The 25,983-nt window shown below is 38.7% G+C and overlaps 1 protein-coding gene and 1 pseudogene across 2 annotated transcripts in view; one reads left to right on the top strand and one right to left on the bottom strand.

The window, feature by feature from the left end:
* NPTN (neuroplastin) overlaps positions 1-25,983 on the bottom strand; it is a 96,316-nt gene that overhangs the window by 47,298 nt on the left and 23,035 nt on the right. The gene's annotated exons all lie outside the window — the stretch shown is intronic.
* Positions 436-819, top strand: LOC119531800 (annotated as a pseudogene).

The following is a 25,983-nucleotide window of genomic DNA, read 5'->3' as shown; positions in this document are numbered from 1 at the left end:
GAAAAATGGGGACAAAAAAGCAAATGAATAAAAGGGTGGGTGTGGGGATGGGATGTTTTAAGTGTTCTTTTTTACTTTTATTACTTTTTTTGGAGTAATGAAAATGTTCCAAATTTGATTGTGATGATGAATGCACAATTATATGATATACACTTTGGATGACTGTATGGTTAAGTGGCTATATCTCAATAAAACTGCAGGGAAAAAAAAGCCAAGGCCAGAGGCAATCCCTTCCACACCTCTCGTCGTGACTCCTCCTGGAGGCCGCTGTCAGGGGGAAGGCCGTGTCTCGTGTCTCAGGAAGCACACCCTGGGAAAGAGTAGGTCGCGAGGCTCTGTGACAGAGGAACGTGATGAGCTGCCCTTCGTTGTCAGCCAGGGAGGAGGACACCACAACTCTCCCCACCAGCTATCCATGATCATCCCATGGTGGCGATGTCCACCGCCAGCGTCCGAGGCCTGCTGGCCACCTACCACAGGGTCCTCGTTAAAGTGGAGCTGATGCTGCCTTTGAAATTGAGGCCTCTGTACAACTACCCAGCAGGTCCCAAAACAGTTTTTTGGGGGGCTGCAATCATGAAGTGGGGATTGGTGTGTGCTGGATTTGCCGACATGGCCAGACCTGCAAAAAACTCAGCACAGCTCAGTCTACTGTTTTGATGGCTACAGGGTTTATTTGTTCAAGATAATCACTTGTTATTATTCTGAAAAGCTGGAATCTGTCTGCTGTTAATTTTTTTACTGGAGGCAGCAGGAGCCTCTCAGCCCTTTCTTCTTTGGAGATATAACCAAGAACTAAAAGCTAAAGCAAACAAATGAAAGAGTTCCTGGTCACCTGAACAATCTACATCTGAACATAACCACTGGGACCTAGTTTGACTTTTTTATTTGGTTAACTTTTAGAAGGCAAAAAAATTCTAACTGTAACTAGTGGCTAGTGCTTGATTCAATGGAAAAAAAAAGTGAACTTTTAATAGCAGTTTAACATATGATTTAAGGAACTTATCTATGGATATTAGTACTACTCTTTCTTCCATTCACCTGTCAAGAATAAACAGAATCATACTTGCTCATACATACCTCTGGCCTCCTCCTATTCTCCAAGACGTGTATATATATATGAGAACACACATTCAAAAGAGTGGAAAGATAGCTGAAAGGTTAGAGTGTACATATATGAGAGCACACACATTCAAAAGAGTGGAAAGATAGTTGAAAGACTGAATAATCTGTTGTACAGGAAAGGATGATCGAGTAGCTATAAGAGAAAAGAAACAGAGCTCAGGAGAGTAAGAAATGGGTAGTGGAGTGATGAGCAAAATTACTTCAAGTTCTTTTAAGACATTTTAAATTCAAACGAAGCATTTGGAAGATTATTTTTATTTTTATTTTGCATATTGTACAAAATTCTTTTACAGCCAGAGTGACAAAATATTTCTAAAATTTTGAACTATACTCAGCAACTGACAATGCAGTGGAGCGGCGGGCTCTAGAGTGAGAGAGACCTAAATTTGAATCTGCATCTTGTAAATTTATGACTTTGAGCAAGTTAAGAAAGTGCCAAGCAGAGTGCCTGGGACATTGGCTTTCGATAGATGTCATTGACCATCTTCCCCGTAGTGAGGAAAGAGTGGACATAGATTACTCCACACTGGAAATAATCACCAATCTCTCTGATTTGGGCTCCAATTCAGTGTACCAAGCTAAAAGTGCTAGTAAAGCCAGTCATGGTCAAAACAATATTCAGAGGAATCAGCAAAGCAGGTTATTTCCAAACTGGAAAAGCAAATGACAAAAGAACTTTTTGAAAGATATACTGTAGCTGAAGAAAATTTGGCAATTAACAGTTGAAAATCTTGCATTTTATCCTTGATCTCTTCACCACAGTCCATCTTGAAGGAGGAGAGATATGAGAATTTGACAAAGACAAAGTGAGGGGGTCCTGAAGAGTCAAATTATAATTGCTCTCTTTTCCTAAATTAACTATTAAATTAGTTTGTTTGGCATGTGTGTGTGTTTCCTGGATTAAGCCTTTAAGAAAAACATGTTTCAAAGTATGAGACAGATTAAAAAAAAAGTTTACTAAAATATATATGCCAGGAGGCGGGGCAAGATGGCAGCATAGGGAGGTGTGGAATTTAGTTAGTCCTCTGGAACAACTAGCATATAGCCAGGAACAACTAGTAAATAATCTAGAACAACTGTTGGGGGACAACTGTGACCAGACAAACATTGCACAACAGTCTGGAATGGGTGGAACGGCTGAGATCACAGCATAGAACTGTAAGTAAAGCTCCCCCACTGCAGAGCTGGTGCCTCTCCCCAATTGCCATGGCGGGCTGAGTTGGAAAACATCACTGTGGGAAAAAGAAACAGTCTACTAAGAAGGAGGAAGGGAAGGTAGCTCAACCAAGTTCCAATTGCAGTTTTAATTAACAAATCTGGACTACTGAATATAAGCTACGAACACAGATAAACCCAAAACAAGAAGGAAAGGAACCCAGAGGTTTCTCCAAGCAGAGAGCAGGCAGGGCTGATGGAAAAAAAAAAATACATAAATAAATAAAAACACAGGCTTTTGGAATCAAATCAGCTGAGCTCAGAATACTAGAAAAGGGCTGTGTCCCAAGAAAAGGGCACACAAAACCGGGCACCAAATCCAGTTCTTGAATGGTAACTATGGGACTGAGGACTGGCTCTGAAAAAGGGACTTCTTTCTTTTTCTGTTTTTTCCCTCTAATTCTAAGTAGCTCATTAGAGAAAGCCTCAGGCATTTTCAATTGTCAGTGCTGACCCAGGCAAGGGTGGAGTTAACACAGTCGGAGAGTCAAACGAAGAAGTGAAATGTGGGAAATAAATCCCTAAAGGGCTTATCTTCCCTAAGAAAAGGGGGATGTGGGGCCCAGTCCAAGTGGCTGCCCTCCCTTAGAAAACTCAGACCCTAGGGCCTGGGGGGAAAAAAAAACACAGAAAGAGCTTAAGCTTGACTTCTGACACTCTCAGCCCTGGCAGGGACAGGGTCTACTGAGAATTAAAGGCAATGCACCTCATTACACCTGTCGGGAGCTGCAGGCTGAGAAGCACCACCTGCTGGGCAGGATAGGAAAAGCACAGAGTCTAGAGGCCTCACAGGAAAGTCTGACAACTCTCTGGGTCTCAACCTCAGGGAAACCTGACACTGATTACTCCCTCTTCCTGAGACCAGGCCCCTCTGGTCTGGGAAAATCTGATTTTGTTAATTAAGGAAACCAGATGCCTAGACAACAAAAAATTACGAATCACACTACAAAAAAACTAAGATATGGCCCAGTCAAGGAATAAACTTACACTTCAAATGAGATACAGGAGTTGAAACAACTAATTAAAGATCTTCAAACAAATATGCTAAATCAATTCAAAATGAACAAGTTGAGGGAAGTTATGGAAAAAGAGATGAAGGATATAAAGACGACACTGGGCGAACATAAGGAAAAACTTGAAAGTTTGAAAAAATAATTGACAGAATTTATGAGAATGAAAGGCACCAAGAAGATATGAAAAACACGATGGAGACATACAGAAGCAGATTTGAAGAGGCAGAAGAAAGGATTCAGGAACTAGAAGACAGAACATCTGAAATCTACATAAAAGATCATATAGGGAATAGAATGGGAAAAATGTGCAGGGTCACAGAGAACTGAATAATGACACGAAGTGCATGTATATACATGGCATGGATGTCCCAGAAGAGAAGGAAAAAGGGACAGAAAGAATAATGGAGGAAATAATCACTGAAAATTTCCCATCTCGTATGAAAGACATAGAATTGAAGATCCGAGAAGCACAGTGTACCCCAAACAGAATAGATCTGAATACATCTACTCCAAGACACATAGATTATCAACTGTCAAAGACAAAGAATTCTGAAAGCAGCAAGAGAAAAGCAATCCATCACATACAAAGGAAGCTTGATAAGACTATGTGCAGACTTCTCAGTAGAAACCATGGAGACGTGAAGGCAGTAGCATGATATATTTAAGATACTAAAAGAGAAAAACTGCCAAACAAGAATTCTATATCTGGCAAAAGTGTCTAACAAAAATGAGGGGGACGGGCAGGGCAAGATGACAGAGTGGTGAGGTGTGTGTTTTAGTTACTCCTCTGGGGCAGTTGGTAGATAACCAGGAACTGCGTGGACCAGACACCACAGAGGTATTTGAGTTTGGACACACTTTATACAACACTCACGAATGCGTGGAGCAGCTGAGATCAGCGAAATCTGTAAGTTCTCGCAGCCAGGGGGCCCGCGCCCCTCCCTGACAGGCATAATCCTGAGGGTGGAGGGGCCGTCAGTGCTGGGAACCAGGAGGGAAAAACTGCAGTTGCAGCACTAATTAACAAACTCAGACTGCTGAACAAAAACTTCAACCACAGATAAACTGAGACCAGACACTAGAGAATCTGGGAGCAGTCAGCCTGGGAAGAGGAGACAGGACTAGCAAAAACAGCAAAAATAAATAAATAAAAACAGAGACTTTTGGAGTTGGGTTAAACATCATAGGAAGAAAGGCTGGGCTCCAACAGAACAGGTACATATGCAAACCCAGGGGGCGTGGGCCCTTCTCTGAAAAGCTGGTTTTCCTGGCTTCTTGATTATCCTTCATTGCCTTTAACTCCTTGTCCTTCTGCATCTCAATAGCCCACCAGAACTGCAAGGACTATGAATAGTCTATACTTCGTCCTTTTTTTTTTTTAATCTTTTTCCCTTTTTTAAAAAATAACTATTCTAATAATCTAAGAAGCCCATTACAGAAAGCCTCAAAAACTTACAATCTGGGCCCAGGTGAGAGCAGAGCTAAGAATGGCTCACTCTGAGAGACAAAGCAATAAGTCTAGTGGCAGAGAAAATTCGCTAGAGACCATAACTTCCCAAGAAAAGGGGGGGTGTGGCCCAGCTTCAGTGGCGGCCCTCATTTGGGGAATTCAGACTCCAGGAGCTGGAATTCAGAAACCAACTTCAGTCAGCCACGCCCCCAACAGGGTCAGAGTCACCAGGAGAACTAAAGGCTCCACACCTCCTCACACTGGTGGGGGAGCTGCGGGCTGGCAAGCGCCACCTACTGGACAGGAGAGGAAAAGCACAGAGTCTAAAGGCCTCACAGGAGGGTCTCATTCTCAAGGAAACTCCATACCCTTCTCCTGAGACCTGGGCTTTCTGGACTGGGAAAACCTGACTGGGGTTGACCATATCCAAGGAGACCCTCACACAAAAAGGCTACACAGAGGCAGGGCAAGAAACAGAAAAGCAAGAGGTGAAAAACTCTGATCAATTAAATAGAACCTAAGTTAGAGGCCTAGAATAAGATGAACTAAACACCAAAGGTTAGAGAACAAAGCCAACCAACAAGAAAATCCTAGGTAAAAGAGAGAAAATGAGCTCCAGAATAAACTAATCAAGAAAGTCAGATGCCTAGACAGCTCAAAATAACGAGCCATACTAGGAAACATGAAAATATGTATCAGCCAAAGGAACAAACTAATAGTTCAACCAAGATACAGCAGTTGAGGCAACTAATTCTAAATCAATTCAAGAAACTGAAGGAAGAACTAACTAAAGATGTTCAAACAAATCTCCTAAATGAATACAAAAATCAAGTCAATGAACTGAGGGAAGATACGGCAAAAGAGATGAAGGATATGAGGAAGACACTGGATGACCATAAAGAAGAATTCATTGACTTAAAAAAACAAATGGCAGAACTAATGGGAATGAAGGGCCTAATGGAGGAGATGAAAAAAACAATCAAGGGACACAACAGATTTCAACAGACAGAAGAAAGGATCAGTGAATTGGAAGACCAGACATTTGAATTCATACACACAAAAGAACAGATGGTGAAAAGAATGGAAAAATACGAGCAGGGTCTTAGGGAGCTGCATGATAACATGAAACACAGAAATATATGTGTTATGGGTGTCCCAGAGGGAGAAGAGAGGGGAAAGGGGGCAGAAAGAATAATAGAAGAAAATTTCCCAATTCTTATAAAGACAGAAAATTACCTATTCAAGAAGTACAGTACACCCCAAACAGAATAGACCCCAATAGACCTACTCCAAGACACTTACTGATCAGATTGTCCAATGTCAAAAGACAAAGAGAGAATTCTAAAAGCAGCAAGAGAAAAGCAATCCATCACATACAAGGGAAGCTTGATAAGACTACGTACAGATTTCTCCGCAGAAACCATAGAGGCGAGAAGACAGTGGTATGATATATTTAAGATACTGAAAGAGAAGAACTGCCAACCAAGAATTCTATATCTGGTAAAACGGTCTTCAAAAATGAGGGAGAGATTAAAATATTTTCAGACAAACAGATACTGAAAGAGTTTGTGAATAAGAGACTGGAGCTACAAAAAATATTAAAGGGAGTGCTACAGGCTGATAGGAAAAGCCAGGCTTGGAGAAGAGTGTAGAAATGAAGATTATAAGGAAGGATAAAAAGAGAGGAAAAATTAAGACATGACATATAAAATCCAAAAGACAAAATGGTAGAAGTACTGTCCTTACAGTAGTAACACTAAAAGCTAATGGATTAAACTCCCCAATAAAAAGACACAGACTGACAGAATGGATTACAAAACAGGACCCATCTATATGCTGTCTACAAAAATGAGGGAGAGTTTAAAATATTTTAAACAAACAGACTCTGAGAGAGTTTGTGAACAAGAAATCTGCTCTACAAGAAATACTAACGGGAGCACTACAAGCAGATAAGAGTGGTTTGGAGAAGAGAGTAGAAATGAAGACTATCAGTAAGGGTAAAAAGAGAGAGAGAAAAATAAAAATAATATACAACATATAAAATCGAAAAGACAATATGACAGAGCAGACATTACATTGAATGAAATTAGCCAGAAACAAAAGGACAGGTACTCTATGGACCCACTAATATGAACTAACATCAATGAATGAAATTTGAGGGTTAAAGTTGAGAACACAGGTTATCAGGAGATAGAAAGTAGTTACAGAATGGGCATTTTTTTGATGCTGAAGGAGTACATAAGGTTCAACAGGATTTTATAGATCCAGAAATGGATAGCATAACACTGTGTGATGGTAGCACAATATTGTAAGCACTCTGAACGGAGATGATTGTGAGTACGATTGAAAGAGGAAGGCTAGGGGCATGTTTGACACCAGAAGGAAAGACAGAAGATAAAGACTTGGATTGTATACATTAGCAAAACCTAGAGTGGCCAATGATGGTGTGATTAAATGTACAAATACAAGAATGTTTTTAAATGAGGGAGAAAAAATGAATGTCAACATTCCAAGGTGTTGCTGAAAATTGTATGGTATAGGGGGAAAAACACAATCAATGCAAACTAGAGTCTATAGTTAACAGTAACATTGTAAGGTGCTTCCATTAATTCTAACAAACGCAATATACCAAAGCTAAATGTCTATAAGAGGGAGTTATAAGGGAGCGATATGGGTTTCTTGGTGGTCGTGGTGTTGTCTGGCCTTCTCATTGTGTTTCACTCTCTTTTATATTTTTATTCTTCATTTTTTTTCTCCTTTTTCTCTTTCTTTGTGGAAGAAATGGAAGTGTCCTCATAGAGATTGTGGTAGTGAATGCATAATTATGTGCTTATACCAGGAATCATTGATTGTTTACTTAGAATGGAATGCATAGTGAATAAAAGCATTTAAAAAATAAACAGGAATACAAATGCTAGAGAAAATGTGGAGAGAGGGATGTACCTATTCGCTGTTGGTAGGGAAGTAGAATGGGGCAGCCCATCTGGAAGGCAATGCATTGGTTCCACAGGAAGTTAACTATGGGGTTGCCATATGGGCCTGCAACCCCATTATTAGGTATATTCTTGGAAGAAGTGAGAGTAGGGACATGAATGGACATTGCACACTGGTGTTTATGGTGGCAGTATTCATGATTCACAATGAATGGAGGTGACCTAAGGGTACATTGACCAATAAAAGGAATGGTGAACTGTGGTGTATATGTACAATACTGAGCGGTGGCAAAAAGAAATGAAGTTGTCAGGTATGCAATTAGGTGAATGGACCTTGAGGACAGAATGTTGAGTGAAATAAGCCAGAATCAAAAAGACAAACATTATAATGCCTCACTAATATGGACCAACTATAATGTGCAAACTCTGAGAACTGAATCTGAGAGCACAGGTTATCAGGGGAAGGCTTATTGTAAGGGTTCCTAGATTGTAAGCTCTTACAGCAGTAACATCTATTCATGAGTATGGTAATGGTTATTTCTAAATTCTGAAATGATGATGAGCTGTTTGTGTATAACCTGGTCGATCCCTGGAACTTTGGGTATCCGTGTGATACCTGAGACTCAGAGCCAGAATTTGGCAGCTATGAATGTCAGCATTACCCCATAAAGCAAAATGTAAAGGAGCTGAAAAAAAGATCAGACTTTAATTACAGATATGAACAAATGGACTTGGTTAGGACTAAGGTAAACCATACTAAAGAGAAAAGGATGATATTGACCGTGTTTTAAAACTTCGACTTCCATGTGAGACCACAGGAACAGACGTTTACTTGGTGGAAAATCTATATTTTCTGTAGCATGCTACATCATGTAACTTGTGTGGTCAGTTTACTCAAACACCAAAATTACATGGAACCTTGAATAGGGGCTGAGATGGTTGGTTTGTACAGGTAAGCATAAAACCCCGATACATCCCATAGTAATTTGGGCACAGAATAAAATCTATTTGCAAAGCCCCCTTGAGGGACTGGGGAAAAACTGGAAACATTAAACTTCCCCAACCAGGGAATTCCTGATATTCTTGCAAGCATTGGGGACTACTACTAGTAGGCCAAGCCCTCAACCTTGGGGCTTGGTCTTATGAACCTTGTTACAGCAAAGGAGAGGCTAAGCCTACTTAAAATTGTGCCTAAGAGTTGCCCCCAAAGAACTTCTTTCGTTGCCCAGATGTGGCCTCTCTCTCTAAGCCAACACTGCAGGTAAACTCACTGTCCTTCCCAGTACATGGGACATGACTCCTAGGGGTGTAAATCTCCCTGGCAAGGTGGGACATGACTCCTGGGAATGAGCCTGGACCCGGCATCGTGGGATAGAGAAAGCCTTCTTGACCAAAAGGGGGAAGAGAAATAAAACAAAATAAAGTTTCGGTGGCTGAGAGATTTCAAATGGAGTTGAGAAGTCACTCTGGTGGGGACTCTTATGCACTGCACAGATATCCCTTTTTAGGTTTTAGTGTATTAGAATAGCTAGAGGGAAATACCTGAAAGTATCAAACTGCAACCCAGTAGCCTTGATTCTTGAAGACGATTGTATGACTATGTAGCTTCCATGGGGTGACAGTGAGATTGTGAAAACCTTGTGGATCACACTCCGTTCATCCAGTATATGGATGGATGAGTAGAAAAATGGGGACAAAAACTAAATGAAAAATAGGGTGGGATGGATGGAGCGGGGGATGATTCGGGTGTTCTTTTTTACTTTTATTTTTTATTCTTATTTTCATTCTTTCTGGTGCAAGGAAAATGTTCAAAAACTGACTGGCATGATGAATGCACAACTATATGATGGTATTATGAACAGTTGATTGTACACCATGGATGATTGTATGGTATGTGAATATTATCTCAATAAAAATGAATTTTAAAAAATCGGGGAAGAATGGAGTACGAGTTGTTTTGAGTGTTCTTTTTTATTCTCATTTTTATTTTTATTCTTACTTTTATTTCTTGGAGTAATGAAAATGTTCAAAACATTGACTGTGGTGATGCATGCACAACTATATGATGAATGCACTGTGAAAAAGTGACTGTACACATTGTATGTTTCTATGGCATGTGAATGTATCTCAATAAAATTACATATGTATATTATATGCCAGGAAAAAAAAAGCCAAGGCAAAACCAACCGCCACCCTGCACTCTACAGTAAAGAGCACTAAAAAGAAGCAAAGCCAATATGCTACAGATCAAGTCATTCTAAACAAAATACCAACAAAAATAGTAGCTCCTACTTTAGATTGTGATAAAAATTCATGAAGCATTGTAATGTTTATGTTATTTTTCCTATCTTTTGCTCCTCTTCAATATTTCTGTAAAGATTAATCAGATACGACTTTGGAAAATAAAGATGTGACAGTAACACACAGGCAGGGTGTTAATCTAAGAGATTAGATTCTCCTTTTCTCCAGACGTCAACAATGGTATGAAAATGGGAAATTTCCTTCCTCCCTCTGGACTCCAATGGTTTCTCAATTTAAAAACTGAGGATACTCAATTTAGAACTATAGTCTTATTTTGAATGTTTTTTAAATGAACTATAAAATGAGACAACTCCTTCACCTACGGAACACATTGCCAATGTGCTAAAATTGCAAACTTGCCAACTAATTTAAGTTGTAATGGTGGCAAAAATTATTTATATGGTGACATGAAGCACCAGAGTCCAAGGAATATTTTGTATTACACACTGTACATGGAGATGTGTATTTCTCTCAAAATTCCCAATAACTTCTATAACTATAGTTCACTGCAGGAATTTTACTTGTCTCTCCAAAAAGAAGAAAAGTTTAACATTCAAACAGAGGGGGGAAAAGGAAGGAATAAGCAAAACATCTTAAAGGAATAAGCAATTTCACCCCAATAAGTTGGAATTAAATATATTCACCCCACTGTTAAGAATATGAAAAATCCTACTTATGGAACTTAGCATGCCAATCTAGAAACAGACTGTCTAGAACACTTATCTTAAAATTAAAGATACTAACTGTAAAATACTTACAGCCTTGTAATGAGATTTATTTGCCCTCAGGACTGAGTGCCTCTGAGTACAGAAAAATTTAACAATTACATGATACACAAATGCAAGTTACCCTTAAACAACGAGAATTTGGTTCTGCTCAGAAAAACCAGTAATGTCTACCTATCTTGTGTTGCTATGTCAAGCACAGAAAACATAGGGCTTTTTTCTAGCCCATGAAACCTTTAACTTTGAGATCACCCAGACTTCCACTAGGCTACCTTAATGACATCCCAATTCCATTAAACAGAAATCTCCCAGCTTAGGGAAAAGAATGTTACCCAATTTAGAAGGAAATTTCATAAGCCTTCATTACATTAAGTACCCCAGAGGCAGATATTACACATAGGGTATGGTAACCACAGAATTTCTGATCCAAATCAGGACAGCCTTGAGAATGAAAGGGATGCCATTAATAATTCTGAAGGGGGAAAAGGGCACAAACTGAGAATTATAATCACCAACTTATGGAGAACCTAGACATTGTGTTGGGTAAAGTCAAGCAATTAGCAGCAAACAACCCCAAAATAAAACTTCAGGTCAATTAACTTCCAATTCTAAATACAGTATAATTGTGATTTGCAAACTTTTTCCAAGGAATTCAAGCCATAATTTTCTGAAAACCCTGCTGACTGATTAGATACTTGTATCTCAGGTTCAAATGTATTTAGCCTTCCAAAGCACTCCCCAATTCCTAGTTTTATTTTATTTTTTCTTTATCAAAACTGAGAAATCCACAACCCATACTCCTCTACATTCAATATTATTTGCTACCTATACTACCACCCTTAGCTTACATAAATCACTCATTAACTGGAACCTCTTGTGTTACTGTAGAGCACGTAAGGTCAAGGCACTATTGCCCAAAAGGAAGAAGATGTCTCTCCTCTTGATTTCAAATGATAGTATACAAAAACCTAACATTTGCAAAATATATTTCTCTACTTAATAATCTCCAATTATTGTTATACCTAGTAAAATTATAAGCCCTGGTGCAAAATAGGCCAACAATGACTCTCTAGAATGTATTACCTTGTACTCTAATGAATGAATGAATACCAAACTGCATGGTATTAAAATGTTAGGCATATCAACTTAACTTGTGACATTTTTAATAAGTATATTATTATATAGAAATCATTCCATTTTATAAATATATATACACATTCAAATCTGAAACCTAAGTTCCCATATATATATATATATACACACACACATATATATACACACATACCATCAGTAGATTGGAATAGAGACTTCTAAGGTTCCTTTCAGAACTAGCATCTGCAAATCTACATATTATAAATTTACTATAAATGATCATTTAATTGAAATGCAGTACTCCATGAATGCATGATGATACATAACGTGAAACTGTATTCATAAGAAAGAATGTGAGGCGGGGCAAGATGGCAGACTGGTGAGCTGTATGTTTTAGTTACTCCTCCAGGAAAGTAGGTAAAAAGCCAGGCACTGCGTGGACTGGACACCACAGAGCAATCTGTCTTTGGGCATACTTCATACAACACTCATGAAAACGTGGAACTGCTGAGATCAGCGAAATCTGTAAGTTTTTGCGGCCAGGGGACCCGCGCCCCTCCCTGCCAGGCTCAGTCCCGGGGGAGGAGGGGCTGTCAGCTCCAGGAAGGAGAAGGGAGAATTGCAGTGGCTGCTCTTACCGGAAACTCATTCTACTGATTCAAACTCCAACCATAGATAGACTGAGGCCAGACACCAGAGACTCTGAGAGCAGCCAGCCCAGCAGAGAGGAGACAGGCATAGAAAAAAAACAACACGAAAAACTCCAAAATAAAAGCAGAGGATTTTTGGAGTTCTGGTGAACACAGAAAGGGGAAGGGCGGAGATCAGGCCTTGAGGCGCATATGCAAATCCCGAAGCAAGGCTGATCTCTCTGCCCTGGGCACTTTTCCTTAATGGCCCTGGTTGCTTTGTCTATTAGCATTTCAATAACCCATTAGATCTCTGAGGAGGGCCTTTTTTTTGTTTTTTTTTTTTTTAAATCCTTTTTGCTTTTTCTAAAACAATTACTCTAAGAAGCTCAATACAGAAAGCTTCAAAGAATTGAAATTTGGGCACGTCAAGTCAAGAGCAGAACTAAGAGAGCTCTGAGACAAAAGGCAATAATCCAGTGGCTGAGAAAATTCACTAAACAACACAACTTCCCAAGAAAAGGGGGGTGTCCGCTCACAGCCACCATCCTGGTGGACAGGAAACACTCCTGCCCATCGCCAGCCCCATAGCCCAGAGCTGCCCCAGACAACCCAGTGTGACGGAAGTGCTTCAAATAACAGGCACACACCACAAAACTGGGCGTGGACATTAGCCTTCCCTGCAACCTCAGCTGAATGTCCCAGAGCTGGGAAGGGGGAGCAGTGTGAATTAACAGAGCCCCATTCAGCCATCATTTGAGCAGACTGGGAGCCTCCCAACACAGCCCAGCAGCCCAGAACTGCCCTGGGGGGACGGCACTCACCTGCGACATAGCACAGTCATCCCTCAACAGAGGACCCGGGGTGCACAGCCTGGAAGAGGGGCCCACTTGCAAGTCTCAGGAGCCATACGCCAATACCAAAGACTTGTGGGTCAGTGGCAGAGACAAACTGTGGCAGGACTGAACTGAAGGATTAGACTATTGCAGTAGCTTTAAAACTCTAGGATCATCAGGGAGATTTGATTGTTAGGGCCACCTCCCCTCCCCGACTGCCCAGAAACACGCCCCACATACAGGGCAGGCAACACCAACTACACACGCAAGCTTGGGACACCAATTGGGCCCCACAAGACTCACTCCCCCACTCACCAAAAAGGCTAAGCAGGGGAGATCTGGCTTGTGGAGAACAGGTGGCTCGTGGACGCCACCTGCTGGTTAGTTAGAGAAAGTGTACTCCACGAAGCTGTAGATCTGATAAATTAGAGATAAGGACTTCAACTGGTCTACAAACCCTAAAAGAACCCTATCAAGGTCAGCAAATGCCACGAGGCCAAAACAACAGAAAATTATAAAGCATATGAAAAAACCAGACGATATGGATAACCCAAGCCCAAGCACCCAAATCAAAAGACCAGAAGAGACACACCTAGAGCAGCTACTCAAAGAACTAAAGATGAACAATGAGACCCTAGTACGGGATATGAAGGAAATCAAGAAGACCCTAGAAGAGCATAAAGAAGACATTGCAAGACTAAATAAAAAAATGGATGATCTTATGGAAATTAAAGAAACTGTTGACCAAATTAAAAAGATTCTGGACACTCATAGTACAAGACTAGAGGAAGTTGAACAACGAATCAGTGACCTGGAAGATGACAGAATGGAAAATGAAAACATAAAAGAAAGAATGGGGAAAAAAATTGAAAAACTCGAAATGGACCTCAGGGATATGATAGATAATATGAAACGTCCGAATATAAGACTCATTGGTGTCCCAGAAGGGGAAGAAAAGGGTAAAGGTCTAGGAAGAGTATTCAAAGAAATTGTTGGGGAAAACTTCCCAAATCTTCTAAACAACATAAATACACAAATCATAAATGCTCAGCGAACTCCAAATAGAATAAATCCAAAAAAACCCACTCCGAGACATATACTGATCACACTGTCAAACATAGAAGAGAAGGAGCAAGTTCTGAAAGCAGCAAGAGAAAAGCAATTCACCACATACAAAGGAAACAGCATAAGACTAAGTAGTGACTACTCAGCAGCCACCATGGAGGCGAGAAGGCAGTGGCACGATATATTTAAAATTCTGAGTGAGAGGAATTTCCAGCCAAGAATACTTTATCCAGCAAAGCTCTCCTTCAAATTTGAGGGAGAGCTTAAATTTTTCACAGACAAAGAAATGCTGAGAGAATTTGCTAACAAGAGACCTGCCCTACTGGAGATACTAAAGGGAGCCCTACAGACAGAGAAACAAAGACAGGACAGAGAGACTTGGAGAAAGGTTCAGTACTAAAGAGATTCGGTATAGGTACAATAAAGGATATTAATAGAGAGAGGGAAAAATATGGCAAACATAATCCAAAGGATAAGATGGCCGATTCAAGAAATGCCTTCACGGTTTTAACGTTGAATGTAAATGGATTAAACTCCCCAATTAAAAGATATAGATTCGCAGAATGGATCAAAAAAAATGAACCATCAATATGTTGCATACAAGAGACTCATCTTAGACACAGGGACACAAAGAAACTGAAAGTGAAAGGATGGAAAAAAATATTTCATGCAAGCTACAGCCAAAAGAAAGCAGGTGTAGCAATATTAATCTCAGATAAAATAGACTTCAAATGCAGGGATGTTTTGAGAGACAAAGAAGGCCACTACATACTAATAAAAGGGGCAATTCAGCAAGAAGAAATAACAATCATAAATGTCTATGCACCCAATCAAGGTGCCACAAAATACATGAGAGAAACATTGGCAAAACTAAAGGAAGCAATTGATGTTTCCACAATAATTGTGGGAGACTTCAACACATCACTCTCTCCTATAGATAGATCAACCAGACAGAAGACCAATAAGGAAATTGAAAACCTAAACAATCTGATAAATGAATTAGATTTAACAGACATCTACAGGACATTACATCCCAAATCAACAGGATACACATACTTTTCTAGTGCTCACGGAACTTTCTCCAGAATAGATCATATGCTGGGACATAAAACAAGCCTCAATAAATTTAAAAAGATTGAAATTATTCAAAGCACATTCTCTGACCACAATGGAATACAATTAGAAGTCAATAACCATCAGAGACTTAGAAAATTCACAAATACCTGGAGGTTAAACAACACACTCCTAAACAATCAGTGGGTTAAAGAAGAAATAGCAAGAGAAATTGCTAAATATATAGAGACGAATGAAAATGAGAACACAACATACCAAAACCTATGGGATGCAGCAAAAGCAGTGCTAAGGGGGAAATTTATAGCACTAAACGCATATATTAAAAAGGAAGAAAGAGCCAAAATCAAAGAACTAATGGATCAACTGAAGAAGCTAGAAAATGAACAGCAAACCAATCCTAAACCAAGTACAAGAAAAGAAATAACAAGGATTAAAGCAGAAATAAATGACATAGAGAACAAAAAAACAATAGAAAGGATAAATATCACCAAAAGTTGGTTCTTTGAGAAGATCAACAAGATTGACAAGCCCCTAGCTAGACTGACAAAATCAAAAAGAGAGAAGACCCATATAAACAAAATAATGAATGAAAAAGGTGACATAACTGCAGATCCTGAAGAAATTAAAAAAATTATAAGAGGATATTATGAACAACTGTATGGCAACAAACTGGACAATGTAGAAGAAATGGACAATTTCCTGGAAACATATGAACAACCTAGACTGACCAGAGAAGAAATAGAAGACCTCAACCAACCCATCACAAGCAAAGAGATCCAATCAGTCATCAAAAATCTTCCCACAAATAAATGCCCAGGGCCAGATGGCTTCACAGGGGAATTCTACCAAACTTTCCAGAAAGAACTGACACCAATCTTACTCAAACTCTTTCAAAACATTGAAAAAAATGGAACACTACCTAATTCATTTTATGAAGCTAACATCAATCTAATACCAAAACCAGGCAAAGATGCTACAAAAAAGGAAAACTACCGGCCAATCTCCCTAATGAATATAGATGCAAAAATCCTCAACAAAATACTTGCAAATCGAATCCAAAGACACATTAAAAAAATCATACACCATGACCAAGTGGGGTTCATTCCAGGCATGCAAGGATGGTTCAACATAAGAAAAACAATCAATGTATTACAACACATTAAAAACTCGAAAGGGAAAAATCAATTGATCATCTCAATAGATGCTGAAAAAGCATTTGACAAAATCCAACATCCGTTTTTGATAAAAACACTTCAAAAGGTAGGAATTGAAGGAAACTTCCTCAACATGATAAAGAGCATATATGAAAAACCCACAGCCAGCATAGTACTCAATGGTGAGAGACTGAAAGCCTTCCCTCTAAGATCAGGAACAAGACAAGGATGCCCGCTGTCACCACTGTTATTCAACATTGTGCTGGAAGTGCTAGCCAGGGCAATCCGGCAAGACAAAGAAATAAAAGGCATCCAAATTGGGAAAGAAGAAGTAAAACTGTCATTGTTTGCAGATGATATGATCTTATATCTAGAAAACCCTGAGAAATCAACGATACACCTGCTAGAGCTAATAAACAAATTTAGCAAAGTAGCGGGATACAAGATTAATGCACATAAGTCAGTAATGTTTCTATATGCTAGAAATGAACAAACTGAAGAGACACTCAAGAAAAAGATACCATTTTCAATAGCAACTAAAAAAATCAAGTACCTAGGAATAAACTTAACCAAAGATGTCAAAGACCTATACAAAGAAAACTACATAACTCTACTAAAAGAAATAGAAGGGGACCTTAAAAGATGGAAAAATATTCCATGTTCATGGATAGGAAGGCTAAATGTCATTAAGATGTCAATTCTACCCAAACTCATCTACAGATTCAATGCAATCCCAATCAAAATTCCAACAACCTACTTTGCAGACTTGGAAAAGCTAGTTATCAAATTTATTTGGAAAGGGAAGATGCCTCGAATTGCTAAAGACACTCTAAAAAAGAAAAACGAAGTGGGAGGACTTACACTCCCTGACTTTGAAGCTTATTATAAAGCCACAGTTGCCAAAACAGCATGGTACTGGCACAAAGATAGACATATAGATCAATGGAATCGAATTGAGAATTCAGAGATAGACCCTCAGATCTATGGCCGACTGATCTTTGATAAGGCCCCCAAAGTCACCGAACTGAGCCATAATGGTCTTTTCAACAAATGGGGCTGGGAGAGTTGGATATCCATATCCAAAAGAATGAAAGAGGACCCCTACCTCACCCCCTACACAAAAATTAACTCAAAATGGACCAAAGATCTCAATATAAAAGAAAGTACCATTAAACTCCTAGAAGATAATGTAGGAAAACATCTTCAAGACCTTGTATTAGGAGGCCACTTCCTAGACTTTACACCCAAAGCACAAGCAACAAAAGAGAAAATAGATAAATGGGAACTCCTCAAGCTTAGAAGTTTCTGCACCTCAAAGGAATTTCTCAAAAAGGTAAAGAGGCAGCCAACTCAATGGGAAAAAATTTTTGGAAACCATGTATCTGACAAAAGACTGATATCTTGCATATACAAAGAAATCCTACAACTCAATGACAATAGTACAGACAGCCCAATTATAAAATGGGCAAAAGATATGAAAAGACAGTTCTCTGAAGAGGAAATACAAATGGCCAAGAAACACATGAAAAAATGTTCAGCTTCACTAGCTATTAGAGAGATGCAAATTAAGACCACAATGAGATACCATCTAACACCGGTTAGAATGGCTGCCATTAAACAAACAGGAAACTACAAATGCTGGAGGGGATGTGGAGAAATTGGAACTCTTATTCATTGTTGGTGGGACTGTATAATGGTTCAGCCACTCTGGAAGTCAGTCTGGCAGTTCCTTAGAAAACTAGAGATAGAGCTACCATTCGATCCAGCGATTGCACTTCTCGGGATATACCCGGAAGATCGGAAAGCAGTGACACGAACAGATATCTGCACGCCAATGTTCATAGCAGCATTATTCACAATTGCCAAGAGATGGAAACAACCCAAATGTCCTTCAACAGATGAGTGGATAAATAAAATGTGGTATATACACACGATGGAATACTACGCGGCAGTAAGAAGGAACGATCTGGTGAAACATATGACAACATGGATGAACCTTGAAGACATAATGCTGAGCGAAATAAGCCAGGCACAAAAAGAGAAATATTATATGCTACCACTAATGTGAACTTTGAAAAATGTAAAACAAATGGTTTATAATGTAGAATGTAGGGGAACTAGCAGTAGAGAGCAATTAAGGAAGGGGGAACAATAATCCAAGAAGAACAGATAAGCTATTTAACGTTCTGGGGATGCCCAGAAATGACTATGGTCTGTTAATTTCTGATGGATGTAGTAGGAACAAGTTCACTGAAATGTTGCTATAGTATGTAACTTTCTTGGGGTAAAGTAGGAACATGTTGGAAGTTAAGCAGTTATCTTAGGTTAGTTGTCTTTTTCTTACTCCCTTGCTATGGTCTCTTTGAAATGTTCTTTTATTGTATGTTTGTTTTCCTTTTAACTTTTTTTTTCATACAGTTGATTTGAAAAAAGAAGGGAAAGTTAAAAAAAAAAAAAAAAAGAAAAAAGACAAACAAGGAAAAAAAAAAAAAAAACGATGTGGTGCCCCCTTGAGGAGCCTGTGGAGAATGCAGGGGTGTTCGCCTGCCCCACCTCCATGGTTGCTGACATGACCACAGACATAGGGGACTGGTGGTTTGATGGCTTGAGCCCTCTACCATAAGTTTTACCCTTGGGAAGACGGTTGCTGCAAAGGAGAGGCTAGGCCTCCCTGTATTTGTGCCTAAGAGTCTCCTCCTGAATGCCTCTTTGTTGCTCAGATGTGGCCCTCTCTCTCTGGCTAAGCCAACTTGAAAGGTGAAATCACTGCCCTCCCCCCTACGTGGGATCAGACACCCAGGGAAGTGAATCTCCCTGGCAACGTGGAATATGACTCCCGGGGAGGAATGTAGACCCGGCATCGTGGGATGGAGAACATCTTCTTGACCAAAAGGGGGATGTGAAAGGAAATGAAATAAGCTTCAGTGGCAGAGAGATTCCAAAACGAGCCGAGAGATCACTCTGGTGGGCACTCTTACGCACACTTTAGACAACCTTTTTTAGGTTCTAAAGAATTGGGGTAGCTGGTGGTGGATACCTGAAACTATTAAACTACAACCCAGAACCCATGAATCTCGAAGACAGTTGTATAAAAATGTAGCTTATGAGGGGTGACAGTGGGATTGGGAATGCCATAAGGACCAAACTCCACTTTGTCTAGTTTATGGATCGATGTGTAGAAAAGTAGGGGAAGCAAACAAACAGACAAAGGTACCTAGTGTTCTTTTTTACTTCAATTGCTCTTTTTCACTCTAATTATTATTCTTGTTATTTTTGTGTGTGTGCTAATGAAGGTGTCAGGGATTGATTTAGTTGATGAATGTACAACTATGTAATGGTACTGTAAACAATTGAAAGTACAATTTGTTTTGTATGACTGCGTGGTATGTGAATATATCTCAATAAAATGATGATTAAAAAAAAAAAAAAAAAAAAAAAAAAAAAAAAAAAAAAGAAAGAATGTAATTTAGATTATAAATTATTTGGAAACCAGGATATTTCTCTAATTTTGTATCCCCACAAGCCTTGCATCACAATCAATAATATTTGTTAAAAGAATGGCAAGACCCCACCTCCATGGTTGCTAACATGACCACAGACATAGGGGACTGGTGGTTTGATGGGTTGAGCCCTCTACCATAAGTTTTACCCTTGGGAAGACGGTTGCTGCAAAGGAGAGGCTAGGCCTCCCTGTATTTGTGCCTAAGAGTCTCCTCCTGAATGCCTCTTTGTTGCTCAGATGTGGCCCTCTCTCTCTGGCTAAGCCAACTTGAAAGGTGAAATCACTGCCCTCCCCCCTATGTGGGATCAGACACCCAGGGAAGTGAATATCCCTGGCAACGTGGAATATGACTCCCGGGGAGGAATGTAGACCCGGCATCGTGGGATGGAGAACATCTTCTTGACCAAAAGGGGGATGTGAAAGGAAATGAAATAAGCTTCAGTGGCAGAGAGATTCCAAAACGAGCCGAGAGATCACTCTGGTGGGCACTCTTACGCACACTTTAGACAACCTTTTTTAGGTTCTAAAGAATTGGGGTAGCTGGTGGTGGATACCTGAAACTATTAAACTACAACCCAGAACCCATGAATCTCGAAGACAGTTGTATAAAAATGTAGCTTATGAGGGGTGACAATGGGATTGGGAATGCCATAAGGACCAAACTCCACTTGGTCTAGTTTATGGATGGATGTGTAGAAAAGTAGGGGAAGGAAACAAACAGACAAAGGTACCCAGTGTTCTTTTTTACTTCAATTGCTCTTTTTCACTCTAATTATTATTCTTGTTATTTTTGTGTGTGTGCTAATGAAGGTGTCAGGGATTGATTTAGGTGATGAATGTACAACTATGTAATGGTACTGTAAACAATCGAAAGTACAATTTGTTTTGTATGACTGCGTGGTATGTGAATATATCTCAATAAAATGATGATTAAAAAAAAAAAAAAGAATGGCAAGAAATAAGATTCTCATTAACTAAGGATTAAGGATAAAACCCCTTCATTAAATTTCAACCAATTAACAACTTAAAATAAATCAGTAATCATTAGAATATTAATGAACAGTAAATAAATGAAACTATCTTTCTTTGATTACTGGGGTTTTTCATGACAATCAGGACCATTTTTTTTTTTTTAATATCAACAGAAGAACAGATTGTAAGATGCTAGACTATGGTATAATTGAATTGACCATAGATGCCCTGGAAGTTGCTTTTCAATGAAAATTAAAAAATAAAAAATAAAAAATAAAATCCCTAGCATCAGTTTGTTTTTTTGCCATACATCTATTAATGCAAGTGAAAAAAAATTGAGTGCAAAATTGATTTTCCTCTGAGATTTTACTTTATAGGTAGAATGCAACTTTTCTACTCTTTTCCAAATTGGGTAACGGTGATGCCCCATCATCAATTCTAAAAGAGTTTCAGATTCTCTGTAATCTTCTAGAGTCAAAAACAAACAAACAAAAATGCTAGAAATCTCTTTCTTTGAAAAGACAGCCTTGAAGGAAACCATTGGGGTAGAAAGGGTAGGGAGCAGGACATTTTCTAATTATTCTAATAAAGAAAATTTCAAAAAGGGTACCGAACATACAAGAAATGTCTCTGAAAGGAAATTCATTATAACAGCAGCTAACCTTCACTGGTCATTTATTTGTGTCAGCCATAATGTAAAGCACTTTATGTAATTTAATTCACCATCGAACATTAGAATCTACCACTTAAGGTTGTTATCGCCATCCTACAGATAGCACAGAGGCACAGAGGTTAACTAATTTGCCCAATTTCACACAGCTGACGGTGGCAGAGTCAGGATGCAGACCCTAGCAGTCTAATTCCAGAGCTCCTGCCTCTACGCTATCCGCCTCAGCGAAAGCAATGCTTTGTTTACCATGGACATTTAGAATCAAAGAATAACCTATATACATCATTTAATCCAAAACATTTTATCTCAGAATGACTGATACACAACTTGTTCTGCTTCTTTGTCATCAAAGTTACCAGTTCAGGCTTTAGTCATTACACATCCATCCCCAATTATCTGAGTCATTTATATAGAAATTCTATGTGGATCTATGAGTTTAAAGAGTATTTAGCATTACTAAACATGAACTATTTTTTAAGCTGGCATTTCTAACTAGTAAACTGGGACTTGGGAATAGATCTGTTTGTACTGGCAGATCTCCAAGGTAGTTGCTAAAACCACACACCTCTATGATTTTCTCCCCATCAAGAAGGGTTAAAAACTAGCAGCACTTTTCATCCCCTTTCCAAAAAGGGACTTAACACTATTCTCCTATCCTGTGCATATTCCTGGATTTTAAAACTCAAGACAAATGACAAGCAGCTCTTTCCCAAAAAGACGTTGACAAACCTCGCAATAAAAATTGTTTTACTGATCATTTTTTTTAATTCAGTTTTATTGAAATATATTCACATACCATACAATCATCCATGGTATACAATCAACTGTTCACAGTACCATCCTATAGTTATGCATTCATCACCACAATCTATTTCTGAACATTTTCCTGACATCAGAATCAGAATACAAATAAAAAATAAAAGTGAAAAAAGAACACCCAAACCATCCCCCCATCCCACCCTATTTGTCATTTAGTTTTTACCCCCATTTTTCTACTCTTCCGTCCATACAATAGATAAAGGGATTATGATCCACAAGGTTTTCACAATCACACTGTTACTGATCCATTTTGCATAGGATGATTATCTTTGTGTTACTCTATAGATACTGCCAAAAAAGGGATCATCTTTTCTTTGGGCCTTATTTCAACTATGGCATGTGTATTTAACCATTGATTTTGCAAAATATGCACAGGACGTTTTCCATGCAAGTGTCAAGACTGACCTAGTAGATCATAAACCAAAGGTACAAAGCATCCTTGCACAAAAACTTTGGAAGTAGTTCTACAAAGGGATCATCCAATTTCAACATCCCTTCTACAAAGGGATCATCCAATTTCAACCTTGGGAACAAGGTTTTAGGAACACTCAGTGGACTCCCTCTACCCAAAACTGACAAATTGAGACTTACAGAACAAAAAAAGGACTACTCTCTGCTGCTGCTCAAGTTTGCAAACTCCTGAATCTAATCCTTGCCTGCATCTAAAAATTAAATATTTCATAGTCCTGGCTGTCATTTAGTTGCAGAACCCTTACTAGAATCCAAATAAAATCCAAATTCAGACTCCTATTCACCAATGTTCCACTAAAACCTCCTACCACCTCAAGTCCTCAAGAAATCCCAAAATTCAGTCAATTCTCCAAATTTATTCTATCTCCTTTCACAATTATTTCCTATTTTGCATTCTTTATCACCTTGTTTCACGTCCCCATTACCTCATAAATACATGCCTAGGTAGTAATATGAGGTGGAGGACCAGGTTATATGATTCATCTTGTGTCTCAAAAACCAGAAACACATTGTTGCTTCTCTTGAAAAGGGACAGCAAAGTTGTTTGCAGAATGCTTTCAATAAAAAGGTAGCAAGTGTCCCAGGAATTACCCACTAGGATATTAAATGTGTGAACATTTAGGATTTCTGCCAAAAAGCATAGCTCAGGATAAAAATCATAATATATTGTTTTTTTCCATTTAATGAAGCTTTTCCCTGTTTGGAATGAAAAAGTCCCCCTCAGTAGGCCAATTTCAAAATCAAGAAATCAGTCATCATTGACATAATTCCCTTCAGTGACAATTAGTAACAAAAGATGTATTCTAAAGGCTCCATACACTTCATAAATGGAAATATCTGTCACTTCTAATACTATATTCAAAAAAGGGAACAAACCAAGATGAATAACATAATAATACTATTACTAAATGCAAAGCATTACAGTCTGTAGATGACATGAGTACACAGAGCAAGCTTTGACAGGATATACAACAAAGTACTAACAGTGCTTACTCCTGGGGAATGTGAATCAAGGATGCAGAACGAGGAACTTAAATATTTTACTTCAAACACCTGGGTATCAATTGATATTATGAAGCAAGGCCTTTCATAATTTTTAAAAATTAATAACTTTTTCCTTTTTTCAAAGAATTAAAAAAAATAACTCCATGTCAAAATATTGGTTAATCTCTATCCAGCTAGGAGAGTTCACCCATCCTGTCTGCTAATACTCCCTCTGTAGTTACATCTTCCTGAAAATTCAACCTGGTGAAAACTTCATTAAATTCTAGGCAGAGATGGCTAACAAGCTTACGTATCTGGTTACCTCAGGCTCACCTGGTACTACTGTGTCTCTCAAGTTTTTCCAATGGTATATTTTGAGAGTTTAAAACCCGATAAAATTCTTGAGCTCCTTCAGTGACAAACAGATAGTGTTGCAGAATGGTCAGGTGACACTCTACTAAGACACTACCAAAACCACATTCTACTCAAAATCATTCCCCACTGTGGCTTTAGAAAGCTAAAATACACATACCCATTACTGAAATACAAATGCCAGCAGCTCATACTTCTCCTGGTAATTTCTGAGCAATTTTCACTATAGTCTAATGTTGTTCCTACAGAAAGAACTACTACTTAGTAAACTCTAGTGGGGTTTTTCCCCCTCTATCGCACCTCAAAATTTACCCTTTCATTCTACAGCTGTAAAATCGGATTACCCCAACACCACCCCCACTCCATAATTGAATTTTAACATCTACCTGTACAGAGTAACAAATTATATGCTCCATGGGAAGACATTTCAGGATGTTTCATGTGCACTCCACAGTAAGCAGTGGCATTGAAGGGAAGCACTAAAATTTACCATCCCACAGCAAGTACCTCATATTTCACAATCAATATTCATTACTAGCCACCTGCCTGGAATTCTTTCTACCTTGATGTCCTCAGTACCATCAGGAATTAATTTCTTTGTGACTAAGCCTTGAAGACCAGCTGAGTTCTTTCTGAGAAATATGGAAATTATGACCCTGTGGGGATTAAGAGATTTGAAAAACATGTTAAGAAGATCTCCACTACACAGATCATTAAAACAGCTTCCAGGAAATGTAAAAATACCCAGAAGTCACAATATGCAAATACTCCCGCTCAAAAACATCAGTCATAAATGTACAACTAAACTCTGTTTATTACAAGTATAATAGAATTTGCCATCCCTCTGCCTAAAAAGGAATCAAATAAAACAGGACAAAGGATTAAAAAGTGCCAAATGTTTATGCAGAAACAAATGAAGATACCAGAAGGGACAGGATCAAGTAGTATACATAGAACTAAGGCACAGAGCTCTTAAAAAGGACTCAAAATCGTTTTGTGAAAGAAAACAAAAAGGGATGACAGAATTTTAGGGATAATACACATTTTTAGTACTGCTTTAACCATTCAGATCACTGTCTTAATTACTAAAGACAAGTTTAAAATGTTTGAAATAGCAAGATGCCTTTATAGTATTTTACAAGCACCAAGAATATGTGGAACTCTCAAAACAGTCACTGGACAACTGGTAGAAAATCAGAGACCAGAGTTTCTTAGTAAAAAATTATGTTGCTAAACTTTTAATTCAAGCAGTGACTATCAAAACATGTCACTTCTACGGCACAGCCTAATTTAGAGATGCAATAAATTAAATCTGCAGACCTGGCAAAATTTTCTACTCCAACATTACTTCCAAAATAAACATCATTGATAACCTGGATATGCTGTGGTTGAACTCTAACTAAAACACTAAGAGGTCAATCTACTTAAATAGCTCAGAAACAGCATGTTTAATGTTAAAGTATCAGGCTCCAAATAGCTTAAATGGCAGGTAAGTTGTGTGTTAACCACAAAATTTCATTTTAATGACTTCCTTGCTTCTGTTAAAAATAAAAGGGGATTCCTTCCTGCCAGAACCGCCAT

Source organism: Choloepus didactylus, chromosome 4, assembly GCF_015220235.1.
Source record: "Choloepus didactylus isolate mChoDid1 chromosome 4, mChoDid1.pri, whole genome shotgun sequence".
Classification (NCBI taxonomy): Eukaryota; Metazoa; Chordata; class Mammalia; order Pilosa; family Megalonychidae; genus Choloepus; species Choloepus didactylus.
This window is presented reverse-complemented; position numbering and strand designations above follow the sequence as displayed.